The 23,449-nt window shown below is 45.3% G+C and overlaps 1 protein-coding gene across 2 annotated transcripts in view; it reads right to left on the reverse strand.

Moving 5' to 3' along the window:
* CDC42 (cell division cycle 42) overlaps positions 1-10,453 on the reverse strand; it is a 51,089-nt gene extending 40,636 nt beyond the window's left edge. Inside the window, exon 1 of one of the 2 annotated variants that reach the window (XM_053898834.1) lies at positions 10,332-10,452. The gene's annotated coding sequence lies outside the window, so the exon portion shown is untranslated. Of the gene's footprint in view, positions 1-10,331 lie in introns of both variants that reach the window. The other variant, XM_053898835.1, reaches the window with a different exon arrangement.
* Positions 10,454-23,449: the final 12,996 nt, after the last annotated feature.

Genomic DNA, 23,449 nt, shown 5'->3' on the forward strand with positions numbered 1-23,449 from the left:
TCCAACTCACACACTATTATGTAAACCATGAGAGCAGAGATTTGTTGGGGCCTATTTTACTCACTGCTATATCCCCAGCCCCTTGAACTGTTACTGACACAGAGCAGGCACTAAAAGGATTGCTGAATTCATAAATTAATAAAATAGTATGGGTGAGAGATGCAGCAAGTCAAAAAAAGTGTTCTTTGCATTTAGAATCTCCCCTTTAATGGATCCTCTAGGCTCCTAAACCTTCTTCTGTTACTATCTGGATAAAGAACAAAAATCAATTTAATTGCTACCCTTCTGAGAGGGGAAAATCATATTCCTAAAGCATAAGTCAAGTCCACAACTTGAACTAGCTGAAGAAGTTAATACTGAGTGTTTGAAGCCACCCAGTATCATTTCTAGGCAATACTCTGTCTTCTGTTCTGGGAATGCCCAATTCTACCAATTTTTTTTTTAAGTTGGCTCCACACGAGCACAGAGTCCACTGCAGGGCTTGAAACTCACAACCCTGAGATCAAGACCTGAGCTAAGATCAAGAGCTAGACGCTTAACCAACTGAGCCACCCAGACACCCCTCTACCAACTTTTAAACTGGCAGGAAAATTAAAAAAAAAAAAAAAAAAAAAAATTAAAAAAAAAAAAATGGGGCGCCTGGGTGGCTCAGTCGGTTAAGCGGCCGACTTCGGCTCAGGTCATGATCTCGCGGTCCGTGAGTTCGAGCCCCGCGTCAGGCTCTGTGCTGACAGCTCAGAGCCTGGAGCCTGTTTCGGATTCTGTGTCTCCCTCTCTCTGACCCTCCCCCGTTCATGCTCTGTCTCTCTCTGTCTCAAAAATAAATAAAACGTTAAAAAAAAATTTTTTTTAAAATAAACTGGCAGAAAAAAAAAAACTAAAAAAGCAGCATCTCTAAGAATTATACATTATCACTTTGTGTTTGCAAGTATACCACAGTGAAATAGTTAATGCACATCTTACACTCAGTAGTTTTAAATAATGAAAATATGTCTCTAGTTTTGGAACAATCCACTTAAATTTGAATTAATTGAAGTAGTATATAATGAACTTAAGGAATCACAAAACTGAATGAATCACCAAATCCCAAAAAAATTATCTCTAGAATTTAGGTCTTCACTAATCTTTATCAGTGATTAGTTCTAGGAGCACCTGGGTGGCTCAGTTGGTTAAACCTCCAACTTCAGCTCAGGTCACGATCTTGCGGTTCCTGAGTTCGAGCCCCATGTCAGGCTCTGTGCTGACAGCTCAGAGCCTGGAGCCTGCTTCGGATTCTGTGTCTCCCTCTCTCTCTGCCCCTCCCTCCCTCCCTCCCTCTCTCTCTCTCAAAAATAAACATTAAAAAATAATAAGAAAATAAAATAAAATTCCATTGACTGGTTCTATTTTAAAAGTTGCTTCTATGGGGATGCCTGGGTGGCTCAGTCAGTTAAGCGTCCAGCTCTTAGTTTCAGCTCAGATCATGATCTCATGGCTCCTGAGACTAAGCCCTGCATCAGGCTCTGTGCTGACAGCTAGGAACCTGCTTGGGATTCTCTCTCCCTCTCTCTCTCTACCCCTATCCCACTGGCATGCACTCTCTCTTAAAAATAAAAATAAACATTTAAAAGCTACCTCTATAGGGGCACGTGGGTGGCTCAGTCGGTTAAGCGTCAGACTCTTGATTTCAGCTCACGTCATGAGCTCACGATTTTTGTGGGTTCGAGCCCCACGTCAGGCTCTGTGCCAACAGTGCAGAGCCTGCTTGAGATATTCTCTCTCTCTCTCTCTCTCTCTCTCTCTCTCTCACACACACACACACACACACACACACACACACACACACACACACCTTTTCTACTCCTCCCCCACTCATGCTGTCTCTCTCTCAAAATAAATAAACTTTATATAAATGAATGAATGAATGAATGAATGATAGGATCTGAGGTGGGAGGGTTTCTTGGGGGCAGAGATCTGCAGTATATGTGACAAGGATGGGAAAGCAAAAGAAATGTCAAATGGTAAAATACAAAGAATGTACAGATTACTGTACAAGCTCCTAAAATCTTAACTTCTCATATATGTGAAAAATTATTTTTTAAAAACTTCATAGAAATTCTTTGGATCACTGGAGCGCCTGGATGGGTCAGTACGTTAAGCGTCTGATTTCAGCTCGGGTCATGATCTCACCGTTGGTGAGTTTGAGCCCCGCATCAGGCTCTGCGCTGACAGCTCAGAGCCTGGAGCCTGCTTCGGATTCTGTGTCTCCCTCTCTCTCTCTGCCCCTCCCATGCTCATCTCTGTCTCTCTCTGTCTCTCAATAATAAATAAACGTTAAAAAAAAATTTTTTTTTTAGTATTTAAAAATTAAAAAAATTCTTTGGATCACAAATAAAACAGTTAATGAATTCTGGGACTTTCAGAACATTAAAATGCTGGCTTTGAAATTACTGCAAGTTTTTCAGAATACTGGAAAACAATACAATACTCAAACTAGGAGGAAGTGACCCTGTTTCAGAAGTTTCCCTTGTGGCCATTGGACAATCACTTCCCTGGTCCCTAATATTGGTCTGTGTCTCCGTTCCAAAACCTTGTCCCAACATTAAGTTGAGATGGAGTTACTTGCCCATAGAGTCCCCAAAGATGTGTTGTATATATAACATGCTCAGTTCAATCCCATCTGCAATTTCTAAGCAGCACCTCTTAAGGGGGCTTAATACATCCTGAGTGGGGCAAGAACATCACCCATGGCCTCTGTTGAAGTCGTCACTGTTCACCTGCCGCAGGAACTTAAGAAATGTGTTCTCATTTTTCTATCCATAGCAAGCACTGTTTGGCCACACCAACGGTCCTTGAATCTAATAGAGAACAATAAGCCACTGGACACCACATCTCCCAGTTCATTTTCTCAAAACTTTAAAGGATGTTCCATGGGAGGAGGAGGGGAAAAAAAAGGCTCCATCAAACATGTTCAAGAAACACTGAATTAAACAGACTCCCAACTAACTTCTCTGAACCTTTAATAAACTCATATACATTATGAATTTCCAAGATGGGGATATAATAACTAGGGTTTCCAACTTGACACCACCCCCACTGGAAACATCTCTCAGGTATTCTGAAACACACTAGAAAACAACACAAACCCTCAGAATGATCTAACATTCCCTTTGGGCCTGTGGTGAGCACAGCAAATAAATAATATGACCTAAAATAATTCAAACATTTCCATAGCTTTTATTTTGTACGATTTATACTGTCTGGACACTTTCTGAAGCGAATAAGGGTATTAGATATTGATTTAAACCCCAGACTCTAATAGTCACAGGAATTCACTTTTTCCTAGTTATCTGATAAATGAAAATTTACATCCTAAAATCTAACAGTTTATTTAAAACATGTTAATCTTAAACTCCACAATAAAAATATGGCTTTCTGGGAAATTAATTAGTGATATATAAATGGTTTAATTCCACTTCAGAAAATTCTAAAATCAAGCTTTCAAATAACACAGAGCTAGTGAAATAAATACCAGCTGCTACAGTGAAGCTGTATAATGAAAATTCCTGAAATCACGAGTAACAACAATTGCTTATTAAGAAACTTTACTGAACTACTTCCCATTCCTCATCTGCTTTTTAAACAAATTCTAAAAGAAAACCAAAATTACAAATATACTTTTTTTAAATTTTTTTAATGTTTATTCAGTTTTGAGAGACAAGAGCAAGCAGGGGTGGGGCAGAGAGAGAGGGAGACACAGAATCCGACGTGGGCTCCAGGCTCTGAGCCGTCAGCAAAGAGCCCAATGCGGGGCTCGAACCCATGAACCCTAAGACCAAGACCTGAGCCGAAGTCAGACGCCCAACGGACTGAGCCACCCAGGCGCCCCCAAAATTGCAAATATCCTTAAACTGCCTATCAACAAAACAAATGGGATTGTAGCCGAAATCTTGCTTATGCTTTCTTCTACAGCCTATCTTCTTCTACTCCTTAACGCAAATTAACACAGCATTCTTGCGTTCTACCTCCATCTCTCCCCCTGGTTTTGTCTGCTCTTCATGTGGTCTGTTCTCAAGCTCTTCAGTTTCCACAAGGAACAGCCAACAGTGATAATGTATTTAGCTGAAAAGGTCGGCTGTGGCTTAAAATCCAACACTAGATGGTTTCACACTGCCACGTAAAACAGAATGGACACAGGTATGCCTGACACTGCTCCCCCAGCTCCGTAGGGTCTGCAACAGATCTAGCCAGTCGAGAGCAGCCTCATCCATTCAATTCAGTGTGGCACACAAATACTTCTGTCTGCCTTGATTCGAAAAGAATTAGGAAACACTACAGTAAAGCATATACTACACAAGGATACTGCTGGTGAATTTCTCCTACAGCATATAGTTTAAGTTATTAGAGAAAAATTCCATCTAGTCCTTTAAAAAAAGCACTAATTTTTTCCAGGATGGCAACTAAATAAGACCACATTTTAGTTATTAATGTTTTCCCTTGAGATTAAAGATATGGTTTATTTTAGTAAAGACATTATTTCTTACATTTGACCAGCTAGATGCCAACTTTGTATTTCACCTGTTTTCATAACCAACAATTACATGAATTATCCTGATCATATGCTCTTCATTACAATGTTTTCAATAAAACCGCATTTCTTGAGTTCAAAAGTATAATTGATAAACCAAACTAGAATTTAAGATTTAGTTATTTCCAAGTGGACAATGGCACTTAAAAACTTTAAACTGTTGATAGCGAGCACAGAAACAAGGTGATTCTACACAACAGGCAAGAAACTATAATTTCTTTAAAAGCCAAACAGGTTTCACTCACTCTCAAGATTATGATCCTTGCAATAAATTCTGGTACACTGCCTAAGAGAAACCTGTTCAGGAGCCCCTGGGTGGTTCAGTCGCTTAGGCATCCAACTCTTGATCTCAGTTCAGGTCACGGTTGTGGGATTGAGCCCCTAGTCGGGCTCCAGGCTCTGCTTGGGATTTTCTCTCCCTCTCTCTCTGCCCCGCCCTTGCTGGCACTCGTTCTCACTTTCTCTCTCTCAAAATAAATACATAAACTTTAAAAATAAATAAAAGAAACCAGGGGCCTCTGGGTGGTTCAGTCAGTTAAGCATCTGACTCTTGGTTTCAGCTCAGGTCATGCTCTCAAGGGTTTCATGAGCTCAAGCCCCACATCGGGTTCTGTGCTGGCAGTGCAGAGCCTGCTTGGGATTTTCTCCCTCCCTCTCTCACTGCCCCTCCCCCACTCATTCTCTCTCAAAATAAATAAATAAACTTAAAAAGATTTCGAAAAAATAACAAAAGCAACCAATTTATACTTACGTAGGGGGAAAACAGAAACAAAGCACGCTACACTGTTTCTGAAATCCCTTAAGATATCACTCGAGCAGTCCTAAAGAGGATGCTCCAAACTTTAATGTGCATAAAAATCACGTGGGTATCTTGCTAAAATGCAGATTCTGATTCAGTAGGACTGGGATGGAGCTCCAGGTTGATCTTATGCTGCTGGTCCATAGTCCACACACTGTATTTAACTTTACACCCTTGTTTACATCACACTGATTAAGACAGTGGACAAAAACTTAAAACAGTCAACAATCTCCATTTAATAATTTTTATGGTTTGGGGGCACCTGTGTGGCTCAGTCCGTTGAGCAACCAACTCTTGATTTCGGCTCAGGTCATGAGATAGAGCCCAGAATCGGCTGTGAGCACAAGAGCCTGCTTGGGTTTCTTCTCTCTGCCCCTTCCCTGCTTGTCGTGCACACCGGTGCACTTCCTCTCGCTCTCCCTCTTTCTCTCAAAATAAACACTTAAAAATGGTAATAATAATAATTTGTATGGTTTCATGAGATTAATCTGGGGGAGGGATGGCTATTAAAATACTGATTTGGGGGAAAACTCAGCTTCTCAAATATGGAGCCTAAGAGACCTTGTAATAATAACAAGAACAAACACCTACAGAACACTAGTATGTGCCACAGAATTGTCTCAAGTACTTCACACAGATTAACTGATTTGATTCTGGTAACAACTCTGTGAGGTAGGGATTATTACTGGACCTATTCTACAGAAGGTAAACCTGAGTCACAAAGACATTAGGTTGCACATAGATAATAACCCAGGATTAATTAATAACCCTGGATTTGAACCCGGGCAGTCTAGTTCCAGAGTCTAGACCTTTAATTATAACACTAGCAGTCTAGCTGAAGACTCAGCAGCAGAATTAAGATGGCAAATCAAAATGGCTTACTTTTGAAAAAAACAACGCAAGTGGTAAAGAACAGAGGAAGCAACAGAGGTGACAGCCAATTATTAGTGGATCCCAGGACTTAACAATACAGTTTTTTCCTATATTAGAAAATGTTCTGGACTTCATAACAGCTAAACATCTGAGAATATTTCTCTAAAATATTTTTTTAGAAGAAAACACCTGGTTTCATGGGGCACCTGACTGGCTCAGTCGGAGGAGTGTGCAACTCTTCATCTTGGGGTTGTGAGTTCGAGCCCGACGCGGTGTACAGAGATTACTTAAAAAGAAACCCTTTAAAAAAAAGTTTTAAATAAAAAAAATAAACAAGTCAACAACAACAACAACAAAAACCACCTGGTTTCACTTCACACAACAAGCATTTTGAGACCAATGTCCCAGGGGCAACTAGTGAAGAAGAGTTTTGATATCCAGGACTTACAATAGCACCAGCAGCCGACATAGCTGAAATAACAAGTAATGAAAATTGCTTTAGCAAAAATATTTTGGACTGAAAGGATGAGTAACTAAAAGTAGAAACTGGTAAGGGACAAAGCACAACATGACCAGGAATCTGATACTGTCGAGCAGAGTGGAAAAAGTGGCAAAAATAAGCTGCTATGCAAACAAAAGAAGCAGAGAAAAGAAGCGAACATTAAAGTCTAAATAATTTTTAGAAAAGTAAGAACCGGTCATTAGGAAAAAACTTTCTAAGCAATGGTGAACAGTCCACACAGTAGAGCTGCAGAAGATACTGGACTGAACAGATGGATAAGATCAAGCCAGAGCAGATTAGTAATCATCACTTCAATGGGCCCGACCATGGATATGGCTGACCAAGCACAAGTCTCAGGAAACACAGTAAACAAGTCTACGGAATATGCAGAAAATGAAAATGTTAACCCTCAGACATCTGAAATTCACTTGTTTGACAAGCATTTCTTGAGATCTGGTATACGTCTGGCACTATTCTAGGTGCTAAGGATATAGGGGTGACCATGCCAGCTCAGATCCTGCCCTCATGTCACTTACATTCTACTGGGGGCACTAAAAGATTTGAAAGAGAACACTGAATAAGGTATTATCATAAAAGCCTAGAGTGAAGCCTTTTAATATAGGAGGATATGTGAAAACTATTTATGGGACGTAAGTTAACAAAATAGTAATCGCTCCTGCCCCCACAGAGGAAGCCCTTATAGACCTCTCAAAAAGACCCTAAGAACACTAAATAAATGCATCTAAAATGTACCTACAAATAAAAGTACAATCTGACTTTTACTTCCAAGAACACCTATACATACCACTCCCAGACAGGCACAGTAAGTTGCACTTCAAAGTTTTCCAAATGGGACAGCTTTTGGATCAAAACATTTTATTAGTGTAACCATCTTAAAAATAACTAGAAGTACTTTTCTAATAGACCATAAAGTTCTAAACGGAAAAGTATCTGAATAAAAGAAAACAAATCTTGAAATTGCCAAAAAAAAAAATAAATAAAGATCTGGTCTTGGTGGGCTTTAAGAATTTCACTGAAGTTTAAGCCCCCTGACTACCCTAGCTATAACAATGGCCTTAGATTCCCAAAAAATTAGATTTAACTGAGTCTAGGTTTTTTTGTTTTAATTTTTTTTTTTAAACATCTTTATTTATTTTTGAGTGACAGAAACGGAGCACAAGCGGGCGAGGGGCAGAGAGCAAGAGGGAGACCCAGAATCCGAAGCAGGCTCCAGGCTCTGGGCTGTCAGCAAAGCAGGACACGGGCTCAAACCCACAAACGGTGAAATCATAACCTGAGCTGAAATCGGACGCTTAACCGACTGAGCCACCAAGGCGCCCCAACTATAGGTTTTGATTAGTATATAAAAACATCTCAAGAGGACGTGATACCTAATTTCTTGAAGAAATTACTGGAAAACAGCTCATTTTTAATACTCAGTTAACTATCCATCTCTCATCTCAGTCTAAAAACTGTAAAATCAGGGGCACCTGGGTGGCTCAGTCGGTTGAGCGTCCGACTTCGGCTCAGGTCATGATCTCACGGTTCGTGAGTTCGAGCCCCGCGTCGGGCTCTGTGCTGACAGGTCCGAGCCTGGAGCCTGCTTCGGATTCTGTGCCTCCCTCTCTTCTCTGCCCTCCCCCTGCTCACGCTCTCTTTCTCTCTCTCTCTCAAAAATAAGTAAACATTAAAAAAAATTTTTTAACTGTAAATTCAAACTATTTTCCTATATTTAAAAGAATGCAAATTGATGTATGTTTAAACTTCTTAAATGTAGAATTCTCAAGAAATAAGGCAGCAGAAGGTGTTTTTAAAACAAGATACCACATGACAAAGTGTTTCAGAAGATCCAAGTTCAGTACCTATTCAATCCTCTCCGACACCTACACACCACAAAAAGTTGATTTAAACCTACCACTTCTTTTAAGTGTTTCTTAACAAGCAATGTTCTCTCTACACACAAGAAACAATAGGAAAGTACTTGTTCCAACAAGAACTACCCTTACAACAATGCATTACACAATGGGATCTCATTTGCTTTACAATGCTAACATTTTTCTGTGCTGTATCTCTGTAGTCAATGAAAGACGTACAGTTGGGGATGTACCTAATATTCTGGGGAACAAATACTGCGATCCCAAAAGTCTGAACATGGTACTTAAGTGTTTTGGGGTTAAAAACCCAAAATTCGTTTTTAACTACAAAATTAAACTGTCTGGCAAGCAAAGGTAAGGCGTAAAATGAACTGATTCGCTTTCGGCCACAAAAAAGCGCACGTGAGCCGGCTTAGGTCTGTACCGTGCATCAGTTAAGTCAGGTGGGAGAAGTTAAACAGCCTGGAAGTCATTTTGGACCAGAGAAAAGCTCCCACAAATCCCTTCATTCGACTATAAAAGGATCTTCAAAGTTACTGCCTACACAAGTGGCTGTCGGTATTGTCTTACGCTTTACTCTCTGGCACAAGCTCATCTTGAGGTTTCAAACCTCCCCGGCTTTTAGAGGCCTTTGAGACGGCCGAAAGATTTCACAGCCCCGTCTATGAACATGATGCGTCGGGAAGCTGGCAGGATATGCCACTGAGTGCCCCAAACGAGGCTGCAAAAACGCTGTCTTGATTCGGTGAGTCCCTGACTTGTAGGAGTTAAAACTCTCACCCCTTATATTGCGATGACGTAATCCTCCACACTGCATTTCTCTTAGACTTAAAGGGGAGGAAAAAAACAAACGAACAAAGAAAATTTCACCCTAATAAGAGGAATTAAGCAAGCGGCAGAACGACAGTTTCGAGAGGTGGTTAGGTAACTCCCTGAAAGGGAAGCTTCAGCTGAATAAGCAGGGAGAGTTGGAGAAGCAAACGGAAATGGTGCTAGGAACTCAACCTAAGGCCGGAATAAAGGAACCTGGGGAAACAGCTCCCAGGCCCGCCCCGCCGGACGGGGAGTCGGGCCGCGGGGCTGCGGAGGAAAGGGCGTCGCAGGCACAGCCCCGGGGCGGTCCGCTGGCCGCCCCCTCCCCGGCCGCCACTTCCCCGCCGCGCTCGCGATTCCGCTCCCCTCCCCCCGCCCGCCGCAAAATGTCCGCGGCGGCGCCCGGCGAAGCAGGAAGTCCAAGCCCGGGCGCAGGGAGCACACCCGGCCCGAGAGCCCGAGCCACCGGCGGCCGCGAGCTGCTACGCGGTCCCGGCCGGCCGGCCGCCCACCCGCCCTCGGGGCCGGCGGAGCCGGACCGGGGGGGAGGGGAGGCCGGGATGGGTGTGACCCCTTCCTTCCGCCGCTGCCCGGTGACAGCCCGGCCCCGCCCGCGCCATCAGGCCGGCACCCCGCGCCCGGGCCGCGCACCTCTCGCGGCCGGGCTCCCCCGCCTGCCCCGCCGCCACCCTCTACCCTCTGCTCCCGGAGAGAACCCGGACCCGCGCTCGCCCGGACGGCGCCGCGCGAGCCAGGCACCCCTTCCCGCGCCCCGCGCTCCCAGGGTTCCCGGGATCCCAGAAGGCGGGGTACCCCGCGGACGGGGAGAAGCCGGGGGACGCGCGGCGGGGACGGGACAGTGGGGGAGCCGCTCCCGCGGGGAGCCTCGGGCCCCGCACTCACCTCAGCTTCTCCGCCGGGGCGTTGGCAGCACTGCGCGGGGTCTCCTCGGCTGCCGGACAGGGGCACGCGCCTGACGTCAACACGCAGGCGACGCAGGGTTGGGTGCCCGCGGAAGTGGGAGGGACCCGCAGGCGAGCCCTGGCCGCGCGGTTGGAGGCGGGGCCTGCATTCATCAGCCGCCCCGGCTCGGGCAGATCACCGCGCACGCGCGGGCCAGCGCGGCTGGCTAGCTGCTGGTTCCCTGCTAAGCTTTGCCCCTGTTTCTCCGATGGTCGTGTAGGTAATGGTACTATAAACAGTCGTTTGCAAAGCGCTGCCACTGACAATGCTTTTGATCTTTTCAACCTTCTGAAGCAAAGTATTTTTCCTATGTTGCAAAAAAGACGGAGGCTATGGCTTGCCTGAGGGGCAGTGTCTTGCCTGGGTGGTCTCCTGCCCACCTCCCTCCCAGGCCTGCATCAGGTCCTCCATGGCGCGCCCGCGCTTTCCATCTGACTATACCACACTGTCCCTCGTTCCAGCCACATCTGCAGTCTTTTGCTTTCGGGACTTCCTCCCTGACGCAAGGCCTCGAACTCCCTGTTTCCTGTGGTTGCCTCCTCTTCACCAGCCTTTGGTTGGTTGCCTCTCGGCCCTCGAATGTCACTGCCTTCCTGATCACCCCACCTGTTTGTCATCTGTCTTCCCTGCTAGTGTGCAAGCTGCAGGAGAATAGAAACTCTGTGTCTTAGTCTCAGATGTCTCCCAGTGTTAACGGGAAATCGCTTATGTTAATAATAGTTCATTTATCGGTGACCACCACAGCTATTTGGCCAAAAAAGACACCTATTTCCAATACGTCTGATATAATAGTCGTATTTTCTTTTGAGCCTTTCAGTTGCACAAGAATAACTAGATTTTTCAGTGTTTACGATAGGCATGGTGCTAACAGCTTTGCATGTAATAGTAGTTAATGTAATACACACAACTACTCTATGAGTTAGGAACTTACCCCAGGGGTGCCTAGGTAGCTCAGTCGGTTGGGCATCCGAGTTCAGCTCAGGTCATGATCCCACAGTTGGGGCTCTGTGCTGACAGCTCGGGGCCTGGAGCTTGCTTCGGATTCTGTGTCTCCTTCTCTATCTCCCCCTCTCCCAGCTCATGCTCACTCTGACTCTCTCAAAAATAAACATTAAAAAAAAGAAGAAGAAGAAGAAGAAGAACCATTACCCCCATTTACTGATGCATGAACTGAGGCTCAGAAGTGTTAAGGGATTTGCCCAAGGTTGCCAAGCTAGGCAGTGGCAGAGCTGGGACTTGGACCCAAGAGACTGGCCCTAATTGATCACTACACTATCATACTACCCAGCAGGTTAGGAGAAATCAGAAGAGATAAGCTTCAGGTGTAGCCCTATCCCTACTGATACAAACTATTACCATTTTGGTGTATATCTTTCCAGATTTATAGAGATGGAGAGAGATGTACACACATTTATTGCACAAAACAGACTGTGCTCTGCCTTTCCCTTTCAAAACTACATTGTGAATATCTTTCCATCTCAAATGAAACATCATTTTTAAGGGCTGTATTCTCCTGTAAGGGCATTGCAATATATATCTAATCAATCTGCTATTGGAATTTAGGTTGTTTGGGGCTACTGTAACTTTTGACTGTTGGTAAATGCATAAGCTTAGTTTCATAAACTTGAGGAAAACTGGTTGTGTTTTCTCCCTCTGCAAGACTAGTTGGCGGTGACCTTTCCTTCATCCCGTCTCACAATCCCATGAATGTCCCCAGACAATGTCTGCCCTTTCCATGAGCAGCAATATCTTGATGGGGTGTCACCCAACTGCTTGGCTTTTCCTGCCTCTATTCTGAGGACAAGAACTCACTTAGCGCTTTGTCTTTTGTGTTGTCAGGTTTTTGTTAAAATGACCCTCCCCAACCTTTTCACGGTCCCAAAAGGCAGTAGCATTTTTACTGGACCCCAGTCTATCCCTTCCCTTGCTGCCAGCCTAGACCCCAGCCTCTAGAGCCTCCTCCCTACCGCCCCACTGGCTACAGCCGCCCCATACTAACAAGAGGAGCAGCCTGGGGGACTCTGGTTTCCCTTCCCCTGTGGTTACCAGCCCAGTGTCCATTCCTCCTTCTTCTGGCAACAGCACCGCCATTTCTGCAACAGCCCCTTCCCTGATTCTCAAATCCCTGTGGCTCTAGGGGAGAGGATTCTACCCCTAGTTGTGGGGAGAGACACATGACCTAGGCTTTGCCAATCAGAGAATTCTAGCAGCATTTTCAGGGACAGGCATGTGACCCAGTGAGAACCAGTAAGACTCAATTCTGGGACTTTGGTCAGAACTGTCTGGTTGATGAATCTCTCTGCTGAGGGTAGGATGTAACCATGGCACTGCTGGCAACCATCTTCCCACTGCAAGGCCAGAAACTGCTTGAGAAGGAGACCACAAAAGAGGGGGAACACAGAGCAGGGAGATAGACAGTGAAACCAAGTCCCAGTGGCATTGTTTGAGCCCTTGGATCTAGCCTTACTTCAATTTTCCGTCACATTAGCCAAGAAATTCCCTCTACTGCCTGAGCCAAGTTGGGTAGGTTTCTGTCACTTGCAAGTACAAGATTCTGTCCCCCCCCCCACCACCACCACTCCCCCTTGTCTGCCCTGGTGTGGTAGTTGACACCATCTTCTAGATGATTCCCGAATCCCTGCCTCCTCCATCCCCTATTCCCATCCCTATTTCCAAATTTCCAGCTACTCAGAAGTCCCATTAGCACCACTGAAATCATCTCCAGTCCCCACCCGCTTCAGGTCCTACAGTGCCTCCATCCGCGTTGGACTCCTGAACCCTTGTACGCCCAGGGGCTCCCGACATTTCTGCAGCACGAGTCCTACACCCACAAAGGTAATATCCAATTTCTAGATGCTTCCTTTTGACAATCTCTGTTTTAATTCATTTTACACAGCACAACCTTCTTGTCTTCCTCGATCTCAGCTCCTTTTAAGTCACCTTCTGGCTCGGGAACCCTGGTGTTTTTTTCTTTTGCCTTCAAAATAAGATTCAAAGTTCTTTAGCCGGGCATTCTGTATCCTCTGTGATCTGGCACCGGCTTGCCTTTCCAAAGTTATTTCCCTTTCCCTTCTGTATTAGTCAGGGTTGTCCAGAGGAACAGAACCAACAGAAAAAGCAGAGGGAAGGGGAGAAGGAAAGGGAGACAGAGACTGATCTATATTGGTCTATATCTATCTATCTAAAAAGATTTATTCTAAGGAATTAACTTGCATAATTATGGAAATTGACGGGATGAGTTGATTGTAGGATGAGTCAACAAGCTGAGACTCAAGAGAACTGATGATGTAGGTCCAATCCAAGTCCTGAGAACAAGAACTGCTGTTTCCGTGACAGTTCAACAGCCAGCCAGCTCAAGCCCCAGAAAAGGCCGATGTTTGAATTCAAAGCAGGAAAAATCTCTGTTACTTGAGGGAGGGTCAGCCTTTTTATTCTAGCCAGGCCTTCAACGGATTGGATAAGGCCCACCACATCAGGGAGGGCAATCTACTCAGTCTACGAATTCAAATGTTAACCCTACCCCAAAACACCCTGACAGACAGGTGCACCCAGAATAATGTTCAACCAAGTATCTGGGGCTCCAGGGCCCAGCCACGTTGACGTTTAAAATTAACCATCACGCCGTCAATCACACACCTTGTCTGTGTGTGGGCTGAAGCAAGACTGAATTACCTAGTATCATATGTGCAGGTATGATGATTTCTTGCCTCCGTGCTCCTGCTCATGCTGTTCCCCTTGCCTAGAACACCTTTCCCGCTCATCCACCCTACCTATCAAGTCCCACTCTCTTTCCCGCCATGAACTGGACCTTTTGCCAACAGTGACCTTGTGTCCCTTCCCACCTCTGTGCTTCCGCAGATTCAGCAGTTCCCCTCCCCGTCTGCCAAACTCCTATCCTTCTCTCCTTCAAGGATCACCATTGACCTCAGCTCTTACACCTTCCCTGACAACCCCAGGCAACCAATCGTTCCTATTACACTTCGTATTTAAAGCATACTATATTAAAATCAGTTGTATCTGTGCTAACTAAACCATCAAGCCATGAGCAGGCAAGGATCTTAGCTTATTCATTTTTGTATCCTTTTACCTAATTTCCTGGCACACTGCCAGCCCCCAAAAATGTTTGATAAATAATGCACGAACGAGCACACTGCCGCTTTCCACAGGGCCTGCCCTCCTTCGTGCTGCAAAACTGATGTCTGCTGCTTCTGAACCCCCGTAGCATTTCCCTGAGGGTTTCTTCAGGCCTTCGCCCTGTTCTGTCATGTTCATTATCCGTGCTTTCTCTGCCCTACCGGAAGCTCCGGGGGCGCGCTCGGTTCTGGGTGCACTTTTGTGCCCCTCACGGTGCGCCTCAGGTGCCTTAAACGCAATGAGTGAGAGGAGTCTCGAAACTGCATTCTCAGCCAAATGCCGAAGACCGCAAATCCACCACCATCTCCCCGGGGCCTGCCAAGATTTACTCAAGAAGACGAGGATCCACATTAAAGAGGTTCTCCTTTGTGGTCTTCGGTCTTAGGATCTACATGAGAAAGTCCTAATTTAAGACTTTCCGTGTGATTCGTAGGTGATAAAACTATAAAGAAAAGTAAGGAAGTGATTATTATAAAAATTCGGCTGCTGGCTGCCTCGAAAGGAGGTTGTAATCTGGGAGGGATGGGGGCGGGCAGTGTTGGCAGTGGTCTATTTCATGACCTCGGTGATGATTACATGTGGATGTTTGCTTTGTAATTATTCATTGTACTATACATTTGTTTCACATGCTTTTCCTCACGTGTCATATTTCATAAAAAATGAAGGTTGGAAATAAACAAAACAAAAATGAAGTCTCACTACTGTTACCAAGGGGTAGATACCTATCCTTAAGACACAGGCCTACCCTTCCATTTCTGATTTACCGGTTGGTCTTCCCCTCATCTGGCTGGTCATGGCCATGGCTCAGGTCATGTCAGCAGCCCCACTCTGCTGCTAGGATTCTGCACGTGCTCCCGATCTGGCCTGCCACACCTCAAGGGGCCAGGGCTGCTGTACCTGAAGCCATAGTCCATCAGCACAGGGACCTAGACCCTTCTTGGAGTCAGAGAAAGGAGAGGAACTGACCAAACCTGTTTTCTATTTTCCTTTTCTCTAACTGGCCCAGGCTTGCCCTCTTCATCTCTGTTACACATCTCTGGTGGAGACAATCTGAGTCACTGAAGAAGGGTGCCTGAGATGGGATAGGGGAGAGAAAAGTCTAGAAATGACTGAGCAACTCCATCTGCATTGGTAGGGTTTAGTCAGAACCCAGAGGCCCATGGTACAGTGAAGCTTTAATTTCAAAACGATCGGAGAATCACTCACGTGAGCCAATTGGTTCACGTTGGCATGTTGGGACCAATATTCAACAGTCAGTGAATATTTTATGTTCTAGGAACCTTGCATGCAAAGATAACTGATATGCCCCTGCTTAACCTCTTCAATGCTTTCTCCTGGTTCTTGTCCACCTCTCCAATGTCCTCAGAACCATGCACTCACTCACTGGGCTCCAGCGATGCTGCCCTCTTTGAAACCTCTCAGACAGAACTGACCTTCCCGTGCCTGCCTTAGAGCCTTTGCACTTGCTGTCCTGAGCTCTCCTGCTCTGCACAAGCCTGCTCCTTTCCACCCTGCACATCTTTGCTCAAATATCACCTCTTTAAGAGGACCTGCTCCCCACGCAGCTTAGAGCAGCACTTCCAACCCATGACAACACCACGCTGCTTTATTTCCTTCATAGCCTCGTCACTATCCAAAACAATCTCACCACTTTAGTATTCTTACTATCATTCTCTCCCCATTAAAAAGTAAATTCAAGGTCTTCTTTCCACCACTGGACCCTCGGTGCTAGAATGTAGTCTAATTACCTGTTGAAGAAACGCAATGAATGAAGACATAATCTCTACTCAAGGAGTTAAGGTCTCATAGCGGGACAAACAATAATCAAAAGAAGTGCGAGGACAGAGGTATGCACAAGTATCTAGCAGAACAAGAAAAGCAGAATATTCAAAAGAGTTATACTTGGGGCGCCTGGGTGGCTCAGTTGGTTGAGCATCTGACTTTGGCTCAGGTCATGATCTCATAGCTCGTGAGTTCGAGCTCCATGTTGAGCTCTGTGTTGACAGCTCAGAGCCTGGAGCCTGCTTCAGATTCTGTGTCCCTCTCTCTCTCTGCCCCTCCCTCGCTCATGCTCTCTCTCTCAAGAATAAATAAAAAACCATTAAAAAAATTAAAAAAAAAAAGTTACATACTTAACAATTACTAAGTACTTCCTATGCTCCAGGCATTGTTCTAAGTATTTAATATGTATTAACTCACTGGAAATTCACAAGAACTCTGGAATATAGAAACTATTATCTTCAACAAAAACAAGACATGAAGAGGTTAGTAGCCCTTGCCTAAAGTTGTACAGCTGGCAGGTGAAAGAGCTGAGGTTCAAACCCAGAGCTGATAAAGGAAGGTTTCCCAAGGGAGCAAGGTTTGATCTCAATCTAAAGGGCCAGGGCAGGCCACGCTGATCACTGCCAGAAAGAACAGGCATGTGCAGGTACACAGGCATGGAAAAGCAGGATGTCAGGGGGGTAGATGAGTCTCATACACATAATGTTGAACACAAGAAGACAGACACAAAACGATATACACTGTAGGATTCCCCTTGGTTCAGAAACAGGCAATACTGCTCTATGCCAGTAGAAATCACAATAGCTTACCTTTCGGGGGATTACTGACTAGGAAAGGACCTAGGAAGTCTTCTGGGATGCTAGTTATTCTCTGTATCTTCATCTGCAAGGTGGTTATAGGGGTATGCTCACTTTGTACAAATTCATCCAGTGATACAATTTCCAGGATGCATGTTATATTTAAATTAAAAAAATTAAAGGTCACTTCAGCAATAGTATTGACCTAAAAACCAAACCACTTGTGATTTTTTTTTTAAGAGGTGTAGAATTTTTGTGCGTCTTGATGATGAGATTTAATGGCTGCAGATAAGAAAAGCAGAAGGGCACCTGGTTGGCTCAGTCAGTTGAGGATCCAACTTCAGCTCAGGTCATGATCTCACAGCCCATGGGTTCGAGCCCCCTGTCAGGTTCTGTGCTGACAGCTCAGAGCGGTCATACTCCTTTGAATTCTGTGTCATCCTCTCTCTCTGCCCCTCCCCCCCTCAAAAATAAGTAAACATTAACAAAAAAAGAAAAATGAAAAAAAAAAAAAAAAAAGAAGAGCAGAGAGGAGGGGCACCTGGCCGGTTCAGACGGTGGAACGCGTGACTCTTGACCTCAGGGTTGTGAATTCGAGCCCCACTTTTGGTGTAGAGATTATTTGAAAATTACTTTAAAATCATAATTACTTTAAAAAAAATAAATAAAATCATAATTACTTAAAAAAAAAAAGCAGAAAAGAGAGAAGGAACGAGAAGCTAAGACCAGGATTTAATGTGTAGACATTAGAAATGGAGGGTTCAAGAGAGGGGCTCAGAAGACAGAACAAGCTCAAAGGGACAGGGGAGAATCACGGACTGAATCTTCCCCTAACCTAGCAGATTCAGCCACAATAGCATGCATTGGATGTTTCTCTGCTTCTGGTGCTGGGAAGGGGTGAGCCTAGCTGGGACTAAGGCAGGAATGAGACAGGTGTGGGAACGGAGGCTCAGAGAGGTCTGAGATCACACACTTCATAAGTGCTGGAGTTATCTTTGCCAGAACCTCCAATTTGTGCTAAGACAGGGCCAACACTTAAGCACTGGCCCCACTTGAAGGCGGAGTTTTGGCTCAGAGGAAGTGAAAGCAGCCAGCTTTGGTGGTGTTGGTGGCTTCCTGCCCAGGGGACACACCCAGCTTCTAAATCACCATTCTGGACCGTCACGTTGTTGCTAGGCACCGGAGGGGCCCCACCAGCTTTCAAGCAGAGCCAGCCAAGGGCAGTTAACTTCGCCTCACTGCAAGGTCAGGTGCAGAACAGAGAGGGAAGCCAGCCACCCGGTGAAGGCTTTCCTTTTTTTGTTTTGCTTTGTTTACTTCCATCCCCAGCCCTCCCACCTGCCCCCTCCCATTGTCTCCCATGAATTCTAGTTATCTGTGTTCACTAGAAGGAAGAGCCTTCAACCAGGCGGCAGTCATGTGTCTCCTACAAAAATCAAACTGTTCCTTGAGGATCCATCATGGGCAGGCCCTGGGTTGGAGGCCAAGAACATAGAGATTCCCTCTTGATGGAGCTCATGATCTGACTGGGGACAGAGTGGACGCTATAGCACAATGATTCTTGGAATACAACATGACATATGGGGTACACAACATACATTTTCTGACTGAACGGGACTAAAGAACTAAAGCCAGAGTGTTAAAGGAGCTCACAGGAAGGAGGGCCTCTGATGTCAGTTCAAGACAGAAATCAAAGAAGGCTTCATGAAGGCGACCATGCCTATCTATGTCACAAAGAATGAGTAGGAGTAGGTTGGCAGATCGGGGGAGGCATGGGGAGAGGCATTCCAGACCAAGGGAAAATGTCCAATAAATGCCTGGCAGTGGGTGGAAAATGCTTAGCAAAATAGTTAAGCCATTGTCAAGTGCATTGAACTAAGCTGCCTGTGGAAACTGACCACACGTGATGCTCCTGGAAGGGCCAGTTACACTTGAATGCTCCAGCCACCACCGCCATCACGGTGGACTCCTCATGGCCCCCCACACCTTGCAGAGTTGGCCTCCTCTCCAGCAGCCAGGCCCTGGCACCCACACGCTGCTCAGGGAGTAGCTGCCCAATAGAGGACATACTTTTCCATGGCACCAGCCAGTTGCTAGGAATCTCGAATTACCTTGTGGTCCCAACACTCGTTTTCACCAGCAGTCATCTGGCAGGAACACTTTTCTTTCTTTTAAAAAAAAAATTTTTTTTTAATGTTTACTTACTTTGAGAGAGAGAGACAGAGAGAGACAGCACGAGGCAGAGAGAGACGGAGACACAGAATCTGAAGCAGCCTCCAGGCTCTGAGCTGTCAGCAAAGCCTGACACAGGGCTCGAATTCACGAGCGGAAAGATCATGACCTGAGCTGAAGTCCGACACTCAACCCACCGAGCCACCCAGGTGCCCCTGGCAGGAACATTTTCAATAACTAGATGAAATTATTCTTTTGTGGAACTCAGAGTCCAAAAAATCCCAGTGGGAAAATTAGGCACAGGAGACAGTTTACAAGTATTTCCCTCTGGCTGCTCTGCATTTTCCTCCTCCTTCCTCTCACAGAATTAAAGTGTTCAGGGTTCTTTGGAACCTGGCTCTAAATGGACTCAAAGAAACTACAACGTCAGGCACTGGGGGTAGCTGGGTCGTGCCGCTGCACAGAGAACGCGTGGGGATCATCCTGGGGAGTGGCAGCGGAGATAGGGAGTTGCTGTCCTCTCCAATCCCCACAGAGCCCTTAACACGCTGGACTCAGTCTGCTCTTTGATATCCGGGCAGCGTGACCTCATGGCAAGGGCGTGGGGCCGGAGCCAGATGAAACGGAGATGAACTGCAGCCTCTCCTCTTACTGGGTTTGTTTGGGGCAAAGAATCTCCTCTGTAAATTCGCTTCCATGGGAAAGAGCTGGTACCGCAGGGTTGCTGGGAGACAGTGCTGGGCAACTGTGAACTATCAGTCCCGGTTTCAGGACATGGAGGTTGAGTCATGGCTCTGTCACTTACCTCTCTCAACCTCTTCTGCTTTGGAGGTTAGATGACATACCTAAATCCCTGACCTTACATTTTTTTTTACTGACAGTGTAAGGCTAGGTTTTAGCCATACAAGGAACTACTCAGTGGCTGCTAAAATTAGTTTTAAATAAAGCCAATCTCTGTACGTTGATAGCAAAAGACCCCAAGACTTATTGGGTAAGAAAAATATATATAGCCTAAACGGACATGGTCTGCATTTTGTGTAAATAAAAAAAGGATGTATGTGTTTATGCACATACGTCTGGTATGTGCTTACATCTGTAGAATTCATATTTTTGGAAGGATACATAACTGCTAATTTAGGGGAGAGACTTTAAGTTTTCCTTTTAGGGGTGCCTGGGTGGCTTAGTCAGCTAAGCATCCGACTCTTGATTTTGGCTCAGGTCACGATCCCAGGGTTGTGGGATCAAGCCCCAGGTCGGGCTCCACACTGGCTGTTTAAGATTCTCTCTCTCTCGCTCTCTCTTTCCCTCCCTCCCTCCCTCTTTCTGCCCCTCCTTCTCATGCTCTCTGGCACACGCAGGTGCTATCCAATCAAATCAAATTTCCTTTTGTCCCTTTCTACACTGTTGGACTTTTCTGTCCACATGCAAATATATCTTTTGCTTTGAAAAATGGGAATTCCCTGGGAAGTGAGATTATGGACCATTTTTGTTTTCATACTTTTCCTGCATCAAATGAAACTAAAAAAATGTTACTCTACCTTGTGAGATAAATTAAAGAAAAGTCAAAGAAGAAACATCTTGCATGCAGGAGATTTCCAAGAGATGCTTGTTAAATTCACACTTGCAGACATGATGTAAAGAGCCCAAGACTAGGGGGACAGATATCCAAGGCTTAGATTCTAGCTCCACCATTTATCGGCCATATTGTGTTACTGGTGAATCTCAGTTCTCTCATCTATAAAGCAGGTGTATTTATACGAATAGGTAAAGTCAGATGACTGTATGGATTAAATGAATCATGAACGCATCTAGTCCAGATCCTGGTACACAGTAAACCATGTTAGTAGCATGGCTGGGGTTGGAGGTGTAATATTAATCTTTGTACCAAAGAACTTAAGATTTGTCAGAGTAGGTGACCTTATCCAAACACACGCAGGGATACGAAACCCTGTTTTTTTAAAGTCGGCTCCACGTCCAACCTGAGACTTGAACTCAAGACCCTGAGATTAAGAGTCACATGCTCCACCAACCAAACCAGCCAGACACCCCAGTATGAAACCAAATTTATACCACTCTTCCCACAGTTTCCTCAATTCAACATTAAGGGTCATCTGTGGCAAATCTGTGATGAACCGTCCTGTTAAACCGGTGGTTCTCAACTAGGGGCAGATTTGCCCCCAGGGAACATTTGGCAATGTCTGGAGACGTTTTTGGTTGTTTCATCAGTGGGGTGCTACTGGCATCTGGTGAGTAGACTAGGGATGCTGCTAAACATCTTATAATAAACAAGACAAGCCCCCACAAAAGAGAACCGTCTGGCCTCAAACTGCCAATGTTGAGAAAATCTGTGCTAAGGTCACTCAACTCAGGACACCTCAGGGCCATAAAATCCCTAAGGTGGTAACTTTTTGGGCCTCCTGTAAAGTCGGCTGCTTTACTTACACACTGTATTCTAGATCGAAGCAGCTGAGAAATTGGTACTGGCCAGGAAATTCTTAACATCGGGAGTCCCTGATCCCTGCAGACTAAAAGAAATACCTTCATGATGCTCCAAACAAACTGAAATATTGGAGATATTCTGACCCTGTCACGGTTACAAATTCCTTTGCCAACTTAGAGGTAGGAAAGCTTAACCTAAGGGGCACCCAGCTGGCTCAGTCAGCAGAGCGTGTGACTCTTGATCTCAGGGTTGTGAGTTCGAGCCCCACATTGGGTGTAGAGATTATTTTAAAAGTTTTAAAAAGAGAGAAAAGCTTAATTTAGTCAATAAAAGGCACAGCTCACTGTTCTGTATGTTCTCTACTCCCCAAGCATTTCCAGGCTTTTTTGCTCAAGGTGGGATTCCATCCAGTGATCTGCTTAAGTTCAGTTACAATCTCACTTCCCTAACTTGGCTATTTCCTCCCTCCTCTGCTGTTAGCGTATTTTTAAAATAGGAAACGTGTTTTCTTAGTGCTATCTCAAAACCAGATACCAAAAAGGGAAGACTAGTTTTACTTAAGCGACCCTACCAATATAGCTCGAGGTCTTCCTCTCCCCTCAAAAATTATACATTTCCTTAATTCTGGGTTTTATAGTTGTATCCTAGCTTCTAGACCAGTCCCATGGGCTCAGCAAGTTATTAAAACCCCAGCAGAATAAACAGCATTTCCAGCTTGGAGCTAACGGGTCCCTCGACCAAAGATTAGTTTCTGAATTGGCACCAAGTTGGTTCCAGGAGCAGATGTACAAATCCAAGAGCCAGGCCACAGATGCAGAAAGGTTCCTCAAGACTGGGTCATGCTCGGGAAAAGCAACTGCCCTTTAATGTCTGCCTGTCCCAACCACAGTGACCGCTCTCTCGGTGGTCAGCTGGGGCACGGGTCTCCACACACACAAAGCCAGGATGCCCTGTTTCAGGAAGAGCAGAAGAGAACAGTCAAACGGCTGTAGAGTGAGTTCTGAGGGGAGACAAACTATAGAACAACAGTGATGGAAATGGATCAAGAACAAATCAAACAGATCCGTGTAAGAGTTACCTCTTAGGACCCTGTTTTATCCATTTTTTTTTAAAGTTTATTTATTTTTGAGAGAGAACATGAACAGGGGAGGGGCAGAGAGAGAGGGAGACACAGAATCCGAAGCAGGCTCCAGGCTCTGAGCTGTCAGCACAGAGCCCGACATGGGGCTCGAACCCACAGACTGTGAGATCATGACCTGAGCCGAAGCCAGATGCTCAACGGACTGAGCCACCCAGGTGCCCCGATCCCTCAGTTTTAATTTAAATTCTGACTGGGGGTGCCTCGGTCCGGTAAGCGTCTTGACTCTTGATTTCAGCTCAGGTCATGATCTTGGGATTCTCTTTCTCCCTCTCTCTGCTCCCCACCCCCACTTGTGCACTCTCGGGCTCTCTCTCAAAATAAATAAACTTAAAAAAAATTCTGGGGTGCCTGGAGTCCCACGACGGGTAAGCACAAGCCCCGCTTTCTCTCTCTCCCCTTCCCTCTCTCTTTGTGCCCCTGGCTCACTCTCTCTCTTAAGAAAAAAAAAAAAACAGAAAAAAAAATCTGAATAACACAAAGGCATGAGCTGTTCCTATCTTATGTCTAGCTCACATCTACTCCTGATAATTGTCTCACCTTTCTCAAATGCTGAGTAAGAGCTAAACTGGTAAATCACCACAGGACACTGTGA

The sequence above is a fragment of the Panthera pardus genome, unplaced genomic scaffold, assembly GCF_024362965.1.
Source record: "Panthera pardus isolate Hobbes unplaced genomic scaffold, ASM2436296v1 HiC_scaffold_11, whole genome shotgun sequence".
In the NCBI taxonomy this organism is placed as follows: domain Eukaryota; kingdom Metazoa; phylum Chordata; class Mammalia; order Carnivora; family Felidae; genus Panthera; species Panthera pardus.